The sequence below is a fragment of the Hipposideros armiger genome, unplaced genomic scaffold (genome assembly GCF_001890085.2).
Source record: "Hipposideros armiger isolate ML-2016 unplaced genomic scaffold, ASM189008v1 scaffold_365, whole genome shotgun sequence".
Lineage (NCBI taxonomy): Eukaryota > Metazoa > Chordata > Mammalia > Chiroptera > Hipposideridae > Hipposideros > Hipposideros armiger.
In genome coordinates this window covers 1,657,221-1,671,727 of record NW_017731715.1, presented here as the reverse complement: position 1 = coordinate 1,671,727, position 14,507 = coordinate 1,657,221, and the positions used below count along the sequence as shown (strand labels likewise).

Below are 14,507 nucleotides of genomic sequence, written 5' to 3'. Positions count from 1 at the left end.
ATAAATTAGAAAATGTATAAGAATTTATAATGATAAATATACAGGAGGATATAAAACTTTGGGTTTCATCTTTTAAAAGCTACCTCGTAGTCCTTGGAAAAAGTGAAAATAAAAGAACGTGTCACAGCATTATCCTGAGAGGATTGACAGCTCACAGGCTGTGATTGGACATGCAGTGAAACCCTTCACTGATGAGCTGTGTAAACCTTTGGTAAACTTGCTCACGTATTAACATGTCTCCAGTGAGATTTTCCTGATAAACAAGTGTTTAGATCATATCATTTACTTGTAGAACTGAACTCTTAGCCATTAAAAATGAAAAGTATTGGAAATCTTCATTTAAAATTAAAATACTTAGAGATATGAGACTATTGCCTAAGTGTATGTCCCTTTGCTGGGTCTTCCTTTAATAAGCTATAACCTGTAAATAACGCCCCCTGAGCAACTTAAATTAAAGTGTTTAGCTCCAGCATTTCCACTAACTGACAAGCTCTGTGGTTTCAGGAAGGTCGTTCAACTTCTCTGGGTTGGTTTTACTGATGTAACTATAAAAATAGTAACACTTCCCTCTTCCCCACCTTAAAGGGTGTTTTGAGGGTATATGACTTAGTCTACGAGGTACAGAAAAGCAAAGCAACTTTATTAGAGCTTTCATAGAATTATAATATATCTGGAACTCTATAAGATTGAGTTCTAAAGAAAAATTTCAGAAATCAAATCAACATTTTTTTTCATGTTCTTGAATATTTTAATTCTTAAAATTAATTACAGATGATAGTCAATAGATGTCCCTGCTGTGGCATGCACCAAGTATGATCAGTAACCAGTAGCTTTCCAGAGTTCAATTCATTTCCATTCATTTCTTTCAGTTAAGAAATCTGTGTCTTGTGAAACATATAATCAATGGTATTTATTAAATTATATGACTACAGAAGATCAACAAACTGTACTATTAGCATACTGATTTGGATCAAAGCCTTACATTTCTTCTGCATCCTTTTTCTCTTCTACACCCTCCATTTTGCCACATAATTATCAGTTTCCCTGGCAACACTGTTGGTTCACAGTGAGATGCTGAGACTACTAATTCTCGCCGAAACCAATCCATGCCTGTGCAGTAGAGGTAGAATCAGTCATCGCAGGCATTAGTAGTATACATATCAAGAAGAGCAAGGCCTGCTCTTCCAGTTTTGCTGCTGAGGACAGTCAGTGATAAATCTCCTTGAATTTCAATTGCTTGATCACATAAACTAAATGGCTTGGTCAGTAACTAGATAGGAATGCTCTGGAAATCACTTTTCTAAATTGATCCTTTGCTTCCGTTGCTAGGGAACACTGAAGTCCTAGAGGTTTAGAAAAGGCAGTAAAATTGCAGGCCAAACACAGGCCATTCGGCATTTCAGAACCACCCCCCTCCCCCAACACACACCTTTGTGCAGCAGGGTGGGTACCGTGGTTACCGGCAGGTCCACCAGCTCCTGCCCCGTGGACAGTGCTCTGCCTCCCCACCTCCTGTGAACTGTCCAGTTTCAATTTGCTTTCCAAGCACTGGAGTGTTTTATTGATAGGATGAGTTGTTTAGCATACTTTTAGGCTTTGAGGCAGATCAATGAAGCAAAGGGATTATCAATTATAGGTCAATGAAAAGTGATGTTAAAATGAAATAATAAAAAAAGAGAAGGGAAGGGGAGTGTGAAGGAGTCAGAAGGGAAAGCGGAGGAAAGGAAGAGACCGTGAGCAGGCGTTTCTTCACATGTACTCATGTTCTTCCAGGACAGAGCTTCCCCGCGGGGGATGGATTCTGTGACTCTGGATATAGACTTATTGTAAAATTTTAGAATGATAAAACCATTTTTTAAACCATGCACAAATTTACCACAGTTATATTTAAACATGATGTGTATCGTTCTCTCTATAAACTAAGCCCACTCAAGTATCTCATTAAATTGTTGATAGAGTATATATACAAATTTATTATTTAATATATTTTACTATTTTTCTTATCATAATAGATAAAGCAAATATAACAATTATTTTTTTCACCAAGAGCCATAACAAGCCCTAAGTCCCTTCTAGTCTGTGCCAGTGTGCTGGTCAAATATTATTTTATGTGTTCAAGGATGTGAAAAACAATAATTTTGCCCTACTGCCATGTTTCGTGATTGTCTTTTCTTAGTGCTGAAGTAATCCTGGTCAATATTAGAGTTCTCTGCCTTGTCTCCAAGTGCCCTGAAGTGACTGGATAGGTCTGTGGCTGCCCAGCTGGTTAAGCCAGGATTAGACTGAGAGCAGAGAACAGGCACATTGGAGGATCTTGGAATTAAGGGCTATCCTCTTGGTTTGATTAGATTCCCTAGAAAAGTCACTTAAACAGCATGTTCTTACTAAGCTTCTAGATATTCCAGAATCCTTATGATAATACTGTTTTTAGCTTCAAATATTTTAAATGCTGCTTGGTAAAGGTTATGCATATTCCATAGACATACTGAAAGACAGGCCAGGACGGAGAGGTGAAAATCATATAAAGGCAGATTATGATTATCCGACCTGGAGAGGTCAGAAGTAAGTACGATACCTTTCGAAAAGTGATTGTGAACTCTGAAGCCTGGTGGCACATTGACCTGTAAGAGGAATGGTGGCTGCTCGGTAGGAAGAACAGCGTTTGGCCCTGTTAAGTATAAAACAAGGTGTATGATTGGTAAGGTGGCTGGGATCAAGGTTGCAGAAGATGAAGGGTTTGATATGAGACAAATAAATAAACGATATAAACATTTTAAGACATGAGAGGGTATTTGAAGAGGAGGAGACAATGAGTGAAATGAGAATATTTTTTCCTGTTTTATAGATGTTACATTAAAGATGGGCCTTATGTGAAAGGTGTGTGTTATAGGGTATTCTTGGAGTTAATGCAGGCTTTGGATGCCTTAAGAAGAGTTTATACTTAATTCTGGAAGCATTGTGACCCATTAACAGTTCTGAGGCATAACAGAAGCTAGATCACCTGTAGCTTTGTAAATTTAGTCAATTTAGTCTAAGGATCCCTGTGAAGTTTAGATATTACTACCAAATGCTTCTTCCTTCTCGCACCGATCTACTCAGCCAGTGGGCCACCAGTTAGAGAGCAACGCACCTTACTTTCCCCAGCACGTGAACATTCGCGGTTATATGAAGCATTTTATCCTTAATTACTTACTATTCCTTAGCTGTAACCAGAACTGAGCAAGAAGAAAAACACTTAAACTTTTTTAACGGATTATAGGAAAGTCTAGACTTTCAGAATAGATTGTGGCTGGAATTACTTGCTTACTCCTGGATGTCTAAGCTACTTTCCAGGTAATTTAAGAATACCTTGAAAAAAGGAGCATAAGGAAATAATGCTTTCCCACTTCTTCTCTTTTCCCTTATTTTTTTTTCCCCCACAAGATGGTTTGTCTGTTGCAATAAGGTTCCAGATTTCCCACAAGTTGCCCCCTAAGGTGGTAGCCTGCCCATGAATCCTGAACGTACCACGCTTGGTCCCAAACCCAGGACCTGTGGGCGTGTCAGTAGAGCTCTCGAGCCTGCTTAGATAGCCAGGCTCTGGTCATGAGGCCCCCTCCACAGGGGATTTGCCTGTTATGACCCAGTTGTTAGCTTATTTGTTTTTATGGAATATGAGTTCTTTTAGTTGAAGCACTTCTATGAAATTTACTTAAAAGTCTTTATTAGGAAGAGCAAAGGGAAGTAACCAACTGTCACTAGGTATAGCTGCTTTTTTTCCCCCACCCATGTGTTTGTTTGTATGTTTGTTTGTTTGTTTGTTTTAGCTGAGCCATCCTGCCACCTGTTGGCAGCTCAGTTGCAGCTCAGCTTGGGCCAGGAATTGAACCGGCAACCCTGTTGCTCAGAGCTCACACTCTTGAACGAGCTCTTAACCAACTGAGCCACTTGGCCGGTCCCCCACCCATGTGTTTTCAAATTCTGATACTCCATTTAGTCATGTAGTATCTGGAAGTAACTTGGAGAGACACCTCTATATGATGGGATAGGGTGAATCGAAACTGGAAAGGTAAGGGAGAACAGTGAGGACGAAGGCAGTGTGGAACCAGAAATGATGCTGCAAGTGTATACAACATGCTTACACTGTTTCTCAGGCTAGGCCTGTAATTTGGCTCTAAGCCTTCTAGTTGCCGGAAGGAAATGGAAACACTTGTCCATTACATTATTCACAGTGTTCATAAGAGAAAAAAAACCAAACCATCTGCTCATGAGAAGTACAACTATTGGTACAAATAATGTATGATCTGGAGCAGTCATATTAATATTGATAATATCCTTACAATAGAGTCATTGGTGATTGTATTAGGACATTTTCACACAGTGACCCTCAGTGTAGGCTAAAGGCATCACACAGATTTATAATGTAGTGTTCAGTAAAGGCAATTTAAATTACTGGAAGGAGAAGATGGATAAGCGATGATGATGGTACCTAGCTCTCTATTGATCTAGCTCGGTGCTCTGTCATGTATGCCAGCTCAAATTTGTTAACCATGTTCAAAGCTTCTAGAACGTGTTACTGAAAGAGATGGGTTTAAAAAAAAAAATCGCCCACTAAAAATGTGGATTTTCTGTTTCTTCTTTTGGTCACCTCAGTTTTTGCTTTATGTGTTCAACGTGATAATAGGTGTATACAATTTAGAATTATCATATCTTCTTGGTAGATTGACCTTTAATCATTAGAAAATGTCCCTCTTTGTTTCTAACAATTCACCTTATTATCTACTTTGTCTAATATTTGAAGAGCTATGTCAGCTTTCTTTTGGTGAATGTTTGTAATGTTGTAAATCTTTTTTTCCCATTCTTTTACCGCAAACAGTTTCTGTCTTTTGTAAGAAGCATATAGTTTTTTTTCCTTTTTATTAGTTTCTCCATCTTATTTTTTTAGTTTTTCTCAATGTTTATTTTAAGATGAATTTAGAAAGTTGCTATTTAATTTTTTACTGATACATTAAATTTAAATCTAACATCTTACTGTTTGTTTATAATCTAACAACAAAAAAAGATAATCTTTCTTTGTTCTTTTTATCTAGTTTCTTGCCTTCTTTTAGACTAATCAAGTGGGGATTTTTAAATTTATTTTCCCCTATATTAACTTTTATTTTTTTATGGATACCTACAGATATCATTTAGTATATTTGCAAGAGAGGATGGGCCAAATATTCAGTAAGGTATTTTTTCAACTGTTGTGGTTCTTTTTAAATTTATTGTTTATCTCCAAACAAGTTTATTAGCATGGTTAAAAACATTTTATTAAATAATGACGGAAAAAATTTCTCAACATAAAAGAATACCAGTGTCTACACCTTATGACCAATATTTGAAATTGAATGGATAGCCTGACAGCCTTATTGCCTGTCTTCATTGTATTGAAAACAGTTCATTTATTGGTTTCATGTGAAGTCATGATTATTTTGTTTAGGAATGATTCCCTACTGCAATTAAGTTTTAAAAAAAATACTTAAGTTTAAAAAAAAAAACATTTTTCATAATTACAATGTGACCTGCATTAATGAGTAAAAAGTTGATAAAAATCCTCAAAGCAATGGGTTTTGTTTCTTATTTTAAACGAACAAACATATCTTTTATGCGCTACAATTATTGTAGTTCTTAAATGAACTTTTAATAAATATTGAGTGGCAATAAGTTAAAGGCCACACTCTCTGGCAAATGCATTGAGTATGGCTTTCTATGTAACTAATGGAGTATAGATCTGTATATTTGATAAACAACGAATATGGAGATGCAGATAATACATTTTTATGAGATTTAAGCTAACACTGTTGTGTTCCAGAATAGAGTTCTTCCTCCACTCCGAGGTAAGCAGAGTGAGCACCCATTGGCTGGCCAGATTCTCCATTAAAAAAATAATTACTTGTTCATAAAGATAAATGTTGAATTCAGAAAGGTATTTTAAAATATATATAAATATATAGATATAGATAGATATAGATAGATAGATAGATAGTTACAAAAGAGAGTTCTTCCTCCACTCTGATTATATATATATATATATATATATATATATATATATATTTATCATTCCCAATTTGTGTCTATGCAAGGAACACAAAGTTAGTTTAACATTAGAAAACTCATATAATTCACCTGTTACCTAGAGGAAAAATGTAAATAATAATCTCATTAGATGAAGACAAACATTTAATACAATTGAGCACTTATTCATGATAAAAAGCTTATCAAGGTAGAAATACAAAGTAACTTTCTTAACTTGGTATGAGGCTAACAAAAGTTTATATCAAACATCATATTAAATAATGAAATGTTAAAATCAAGAATTTCCTTTAAAATTAAGAATACTTTTAATATCTCACCACTAAATATGCTATTACCACTTCTAGTCAATGTTGTCCTAGAGATCTTAGCAAGTACTAGGAAAACAAAAGAGATAAAAGATATAAGGAATGAAAATGAAGAAGTAAAATTATCATTAGTCACTGATAACAGAACTGAATACATTTTTTAAAAAACCCTCAAGAGTCTACTGATCATTAGAATTAAGAGTTTAGCAGGGTGGATAGCTCTAAGAATCATTAGACATCAATCCATTCTAACAAACAAAATGTAAAATTTTTTACAAGATAACAATTATAATAGCAATAAAAAAGATAAGATAGTCAGTATGAATTTAACAAAAGAAACTCAAGACCTGTGGAAAGACATTCAAGAAGACCTATCTATATAAATAGGAAGAGGTAGAAAGCCTCAATGTTATAAAAATGCCATCATGCTAAATAAGTCTATATATTTCATACAGTTTTGATTTGAATTTAAAGACCTTTATTTTATCTTATTTCTTTTAGAACTTCACAAGTTGTTTCTAAAACATATATGGAAAAACAACTTGGCCCAGCATAGTCGGGATACTCCTGTAGAAGTACAAGCTGAGGGAACTTGTTTTTTCCGATGCCAAGATTCATTATAAAGTAACAGCGATTAACACAGTGTAGTATAGTCTCAGCGATTGACAAGTAGACCAGTGTAAAAGGGTAGCGTCCAGAAACAGACTGACCCATTTACATCAATTTGAGAATAATACAGAACTGACACCGCAGATTAGTGGAGAAAAGATCGACTAAAAAGGTGCTGGGAAAATTAACCATTCATGTAGGTAAAAAGTAAAATTGGATTCGACCTCATATCATTCATGAAATAAATTCCAAGTGGATTAGTCTCAAATATGAAAGGCAATATTTAAACCTTATAGAAGAAAAGGTAGGAAAATGTATGTATGATTTCTTAAGAAGCAAAAATTTCAAATCATAAGAAAAGTTTAATAAATTTGATCACAATATATTAAGAAAAATCTCATCTTCAAAAGACATGATAAAGAACATGGAGAGAGAAGCCAAAAATTGAGAGAAGATACTGTTGTCGGAAAAGTCATGACATATTTTTTCTATGTTTTTCGTTGCAAAAATGTGGCATGACTTTTTCGACAACCCAATATTTGCAGCCTGTATAACTAAGAACAAGGATAGTTATCCAGAATATACTAAGAACTCACACCAGTCATAGGAAAACACAACTAAATGGATAAAACCTATAAGCAATCAGTTAACAAAAGAGGCAACCCAAAGGTTGGTGAACATAAATAAACATTTGCCCTCATTAGTAAAAATAAAACAATTGGCAGGGATACTTTCACAGTAATATGTGATTGCCGACACGTGGAAAAAGGAAAACTCGTATCATACAACTATTTTTGTTCAAACAACCTGGTATTATCCAGTAAAATGGAAGATGTGTGAATTTTATGGAGCAGTAAGTTCACTTCTCCGTGTATATATGTTCTTCAGAAAGTTGCCACGTGTACCAAAGTCATGTTCAAAACAGCACAGCAGCATCGTTCAGAAGAGCTGCAGTACAAAGGCCTTCCTAGTCAAACAATGTGAAGCAAACTACCAAAAAAATGATTTGCAGAATATTATGTACAATGTGTTACCATATATATAAAGTTAGAAAGCAAGCAAAAATAATCAGTACATTCTTTAGGGATACTTTTGTGGAACAACTAGGAGAGAGACAAAAAAAAATGGGCTACAGCTAAAAATGGGGCATAGAGAAGACTTCAAAAGTACTAATTTTATTTTTTAGGCTTGATGGTAGGTACATGGGTGTCTTTTTTTTTTCTCCTTTTTTGGTATGACTTACATACATATGGCATACATTTTTGTATAAAGCATTTAAAAAAATTGTAACCAGCATAATTGAAAGATAAGAATGAGAAAAACCACAAAAGATTTTTTTAGGCTTAAAAATATTAGTTTCAAATTTAGTAAGAAAAAAAAAAAGCCAGCCCATAGGCAGACATTTACATCCATGAAGTTCCTGAGGTCACTGGATTCCTGCAAGATACTGTTTTCTGCTGAGGATGTAACCATGCGTTCTTTGCCCTTTTTCTTGCCTTTCCCTGAGCCCTCTTTTCAGATTACCTGTGGCAGTGAGGCCAGGCCAGGCCCCTACCGCCACAACTGATCCATTTCTTGATAGTGTCTGAGAGTACATTCAGTATTCACTTTCAGCCCTGGAACCCAGAATTTTAAAATAAGGTTAAAAGCATGATTAAAGCCAGACTTCATTAGATGGAAAGCAATTAAAAGGAAAGGGAATGCTTGCACTACATTATCAGGGGTCTTATACAACAGCATTAGATACAGGACAATGAGGTAATTACTCCATACTGTCACAATGTTGAGTTCTAAATTGGGGTGAGGGAGAATCCCGGAGTAGCATCAAGCTTTCTTTATCACAAATTCAGATGTAATTTCTTGTTCAACTTTCACAATTTTCATTTTTCCTGAACAAATTATTTTCAATCACTAATCCCCGATAAATAATTTTGACCACGAGGTATTGCTGAATTGCCCTAATTAAAGGGTGAACGTTCCCAGTAAATCACTATGGAAAATTTTAATGAGCCAGCCAAATGAATGAGAAATCAATACTTATTGATTGTTTTCTGGCATATCATTAAAACCAAAATCGGTCCTCTTACTCAAAAAACAAAGCATCTAAATTGCCTGTCAAGTTTTGTGCAAGTTTCGCATGTGTCTGTGAGTAAGCCATTAAGACTTTTGTTGCCAAACCAACAAGGCATTCAAACGGAGATATTCAGTTGCAAAATGACGACTCTCCTTGGTTCCTATTTCATAAGTTCACAGAAGTCACCAGACCCTTCGGTCATACTGAGGTACTACGCATTAGTACGAGAAGATATCTACAGTTGTTCCGATAGAAAACAAGTTATTTTTGTCAGAATGAGTTTAATCTTAGTAACTTTCTGTCCGCTTTAGGAAAAGTTGGCTACTTGATATTTTATTTTGGCTTTTGAATTTTATTTGCTTGCAATCGTCCTATAAGATAGATAACATCCCAAATGTGGGATATAGTCCCTTTTCCAGGAAACTTCACAAGATAGCTGTGTTTTGAAATGTTTCTTGTAGTTTATAAACATGTTCTGGGTTCAGCATGAATTCTGATTATATAGATTGGAAGAGACCATATAGTTATGCTCAGGTAAACTAAAAGAATCGGCTGGAACAGGGTGGAGGGACGTAACGGCAGAAGGGAGAAGATGCTGCATGGAGTGGTTTGTATAAATACAGTGCATGTGTGGGCTCCTGTAGATTGTGGTGGGCCACAGATTTCACTTAAGCTATCTACCGGCCAAGAGAGAAACACGATCAATTATGAGGTTACCACATCTATAAAATTACAGCTCAGCAATGAATGGCTATTTCTGGAATTAAGACCAGAAAATCCTCTTGTGTATATGGTTTTGAACAATGTGCCAACCATATAAGATCTAGACTCTTCAGGTTTTTTCTGTTAAGGGGCTTGGGGGGAGCACTATCATCATGTTGTTATGACTGAATTCCTTTAGGTGGACATGAAGTAGTATTCTACGTGCACACTGTTCAGTAATTATGTCTGAGACCTAGAGGAAATTCCACTTACGAGGAAGCTCAAGAAACATTAGAATGTAGGTGCACTGAAAAACTCTATTGCTTGTGTGTGCAAATCACTATTAAGGGAACTTTGACTATTTAGTTCCTGTTTACAGACTTAGCTAATGGAACATCTACAGACATTTAAAATTGCATTTATACATTCGTTATGTTTGATTTCCCTTTTAGATACTGTTATTAGCAACTGACAATCTTCACAAGTACTTTAGAAAGTCCTTATACATCTATTATATGACACGTACAAGTCTTGTGAACTTTGTTTTCTGAAATCTAATGCTGTAAATATCTAAGTCTTAGTATAATCGAAAGATACTTTCTCACGGCTTCCTTAGCCAACAGCTGTCATCTCAGGTAACTTAGGTTATTTTCTACTGAGGAATGAGACCTGAATTCTTCCGATACTAATCAAGGAAGATATTATATTGAAATATATAATTTGGGGAGTTGCCTAGTTAGCATGGTTGGGATTATTAATATCCAGAGGTTTTTGACTGAGAAATTAATTAGATTTTTGTAGTCAACCCTAAGTGAGAACATAGAAGCCTGTTTGTTGTTGTCACGTCAAAGACACTATAATGTCAAGAAGAGGACATTTACATATCCCACCTTCCTAGTCCCAACTTTTGCACGGGACTCCTAGTTCTCCTCACAGAAGTCTGCCAGCTCCCAGACAGTTTGCGCATGGATTAGGTTTTACATTTCTTTGATTTTTAGGTTATGCAGATCTTTTGTATCAGGTTCTAAAGACGCCTGACACTGAAGGACTCTTAAGATACTTAAATGCCTTTCCCTATTGTCTAAAATCTAAATTCTGTGTCCTTTCATAGCTTCCAATTCAAGCAGCTCTTATAAATGTTTCAAATGATAGATGATAGAATTTAGGATATCTCACAGTTTTTTTCTGACTTGCAGCCACTACCTCCATGGGCAGTGTAGCGGCATTACTAAGGAGTCATTACTGCAATATAGACGGCAGAATTTGGACCTCACTGCCCTGTGAGAATAGGAGCGTAGGCTGACCTAAGCCGAAGAAGGCTAAGCTGACTCTCAGACTGCTCTGGCGAAGCGCTGCACTAAAACAAATATGCTTCAGAGGCCACACAGATAGTTTTAAGGTTGCCTTTATTGACAAAGAAATTTAAAAAAAAAAGGATTTCCTAAGATTTTTCAAAGATTAGGAATGGAAATGTATAGTTCATGCAACAATAAACTCAGGTCTAATTATGAGATTAGGAAAGAGCATTAATCTACTTATTCTGAAACAATAAGAAATCAGCTCCCTAACATTTTATAAATACTGCTTAGGGTACAAAATTGATCAGTCGTTAAGTAGTTATAAAGAAAGCAACTATTAATAGAGTTCAGGGCGAGAGGTGCCCACGGATGGGTTTCTGACCAAAGTGCTATCATAAGATGAGCTGGTTATGTAACTTGGTTTCACATTACCGTTTCTCTCAATACATCTTCCCCATCCCATCCAGTACTGAAACAAAGTAGAAACTGGAATCTAAGCCATAGGGCCTTATTTAGGCCAAATCATCAGGCAGTAACATGGAAAGGCAGGCAAACAGTCTCGTAGGTGTCATGAAATAGCAGCCTCTTCATGTGGGGCAGGCTGACAGTCACACGGAGTTTTACACTTTCCTGGGCTAATATCAACACCTGGGAATACTGAGTCCTAAAACACTAGAGCTATCAGATTAGAATGGAATTAAGATGTTTGTACAAGAAAATGTGTTAAACGTTTTATTTTTATTTTTTAGTAATTTTAACTACATAAGTAACACATAAGTGCAAAAAAATGCGTAATACAAAAAGTTTTAACATTACAAATAAAATCAACATACCTGTTGACCCACATCTCCAAATCTAATTCCTTCTTTGGAGGTGGCCACCATTATCAGTCTAAAGTGTATCTTTCCAGTTTTTTTCTATACAATTAAATGCATCTGTTGGCCATTAGAAAGTATATTTTATGTTGCTGTTTATAAATATTTAAGATGAGTGTGCCTATTGTTCTGCAACTTGCTTTGGTCACTTAAGAATATCTTGTTAACCTTTTCATGTCAGTAAATACATTTTTTGAATGATATATTATGTACCCATCAGTATTCTAAGCATTCGTATATCTTTTAACGCATTTAATCCTCATAAAAAATGCAATTATTATGCTATTATTCCCATTTTGCAGTAGAGGATTCTGAGGGACAGAGAGTTTAGGTAAATTGCCCAATTTAGTGGCACAGCCACTGTTCCAGGTCCTATTCAGGGAAGACTAACTCCAGGTCTACTCCCATGAACTATTGTACACGCCCCTATAAACCTACCTCCGAATGCTCTATGTATGAACCCAAAGCCCCGAGGGCCCGTCTTTTATGAACTTGCAGCGACTGAATGATACACAGTGCTCAAGTTTAAAAGTGTCACTGAGCGTCTCATTGCGCTCCGCATTTCAGTTGATAATAGCACGAGCCGGGCAGAGTGATGGCGTAAGGTCTGACTGTTTTTGCGGAGAATAACGCACATAGGATCCCATTATTATGCTGCTCCATTCCCCGCCTTCCCTTGCTGCCTATATCTGATCCGTGGGCAGCATTCCACTTACGTCAAAAATAACGTCAATCTAGTGAAAAAAAACTGAATGACTCATAGCATTACTTTAGGGAACTGATCTCTGTGTAATGTGATATATAACATCCTAATTTCACAGAACGTTTTTCATAACAACTGCTGAAATCATATTCAAATCCATTAAATTCTTTGAAAGGATCCAATTTGCAGCAATAATGAAACTATTCTTAAGATGCAGGTACATTGAGGTGGAGTCCAGACCACTCAAAACTTCTCTGTCATTAGCTACTTTATATCTTTTCTGTATTTGTCTGTCTATACTTATTGATTCACTTGAGTCTGCTCTTCTTTTGTATTTCTAGCTGAATTTGAGTCAGAGAGAGGCTCTTTCAGAAACTGAAGGGTCTGAAAGAAAGAATAGTGGAGAAAGGAAAAGGAACTTTTCCTCTGGTTCTTATGGGCAGCAGAGCAAGATACCCCGCAAAGAAGGGGGAGAGGAAGAACCCAGAGTCTTGGGTTTATAAGAGCCTTGTTACACCATTGATTACAGCCTCTGTGGGGAGTGAATAGCAGTGAGGGAACCTAGCCACCTAAGGCGTTACATGCAGTAGCACGAGAGCTAGTTGGATTTCTCCTGCCACATCACCATCCACAAAACTGACAGCTAAATATTTTTATGTGAGAATTTTATTTCTTGGATAAATATAAAGCCAAATGAAATCCCTCATTTCTATTGTTTCTTTGTTTGTGTTTGTTTTTGTTTGTTTTTTTCTGGTGCTGTATACTTCTGGGAATTTGCAGTTAGCCCTTGACATGTGTTTTTGTTTGGAACATAAAGTAAGACTAACTAGGGGATTCGAGGAAGGCAGATTACTTGTGAAGTTTACTTTCAGACTTGAGAGTAACCTTCTAAAAGGGGAGGATAGGCTTCTGAGGAGTGAACTCTATCCAGTCTCTTCCACAGAGTAAACAAGTTACTAACCTTTCTCTATCTGACAAAAAAGGGTGGGCTAGAATCCCTACACTTCTTTAGAATTATGAGTCTGATTCTTATGTGACACGCTAGAAAAAGATGCTTCTAGTGTAGTGTAGTGTAGTAAACAGATCAACTCTTCTGGTTACCCAGCAGCCTAAGTCCTGTGCACATTTTCCTCCTATTTCACAAATCTCCTCTGATAGTCCTAAAGGGGCCGTTACTTGCCATGTCTTCTGTACGGCATTTTTTCTAAGTTCCATCTGGTATTAAGGGCCGTTGAAGTGGAAGTTCTCAGCTACATTCCATTTTTCCAGTTTTTTACTTAAAAAATTTTTTTTCTCAGGATGGAATATAAATTACTGATTTGTAATCCATGAGTCACTACTAATAAGTGGCCCTGAGGTCTTTGTTTTCAGACATTCAGAAATTGTTAAGGGGATGTGATGTGTTGTTGGCCACTTGGATAATGGATGTAAAGCACTGCTTTTCAGATTCCAGCTAATTTCATCTTTAATAGACTTAGTTCCATGTGACTTTCCCCTAGTCAGTGCTAGCTGATATTAAAGCAAATATACCAGATTGCCATTTTGGGGTTGACTGACATGAGTACCAGGCAAATGAATTACTGAAGAGTAATGGAGCCAGAAGTCCCAGAATAAATTCTCTGTACTCTTAACCCTACTGATAAGTAGTTCTCCTGTTCCCTCATTTTATTTGTTCAGTACCTAGAGACAGGGTAGCTGTTGCAATCCTGTTGGGTGCTATGCTGGATTTGCTGGGGCCGGGATTTTATTGCAAAAGTAGCCATATTTACAAAAGTAGAATGAGCTTCCGCCTTAGTTTTTTTTTTGTCACCAGATAACCAAAGCTGTTATTAAACCAACCAAATAAGAAATCATCTGATAAGTCATTTTTTGTTTCATTTTCAACAC

At 36.3% G+C, this 14,507-nt stretch overlaps 1 protein-coding gene across 1 annotated transcript in view; it reads left to right on the top strand.

The window, feature by feature from the left end:
* LOC109393134 (neurabin-1-like) overlaps positions 1-14,507 on the top strand; it is a 134,143-nt gene that overhangs the window by 84,320 nt on the left and 35,316 nt on the right. The gene's annotated exons all lie outside the window — the stretch shown is intronic.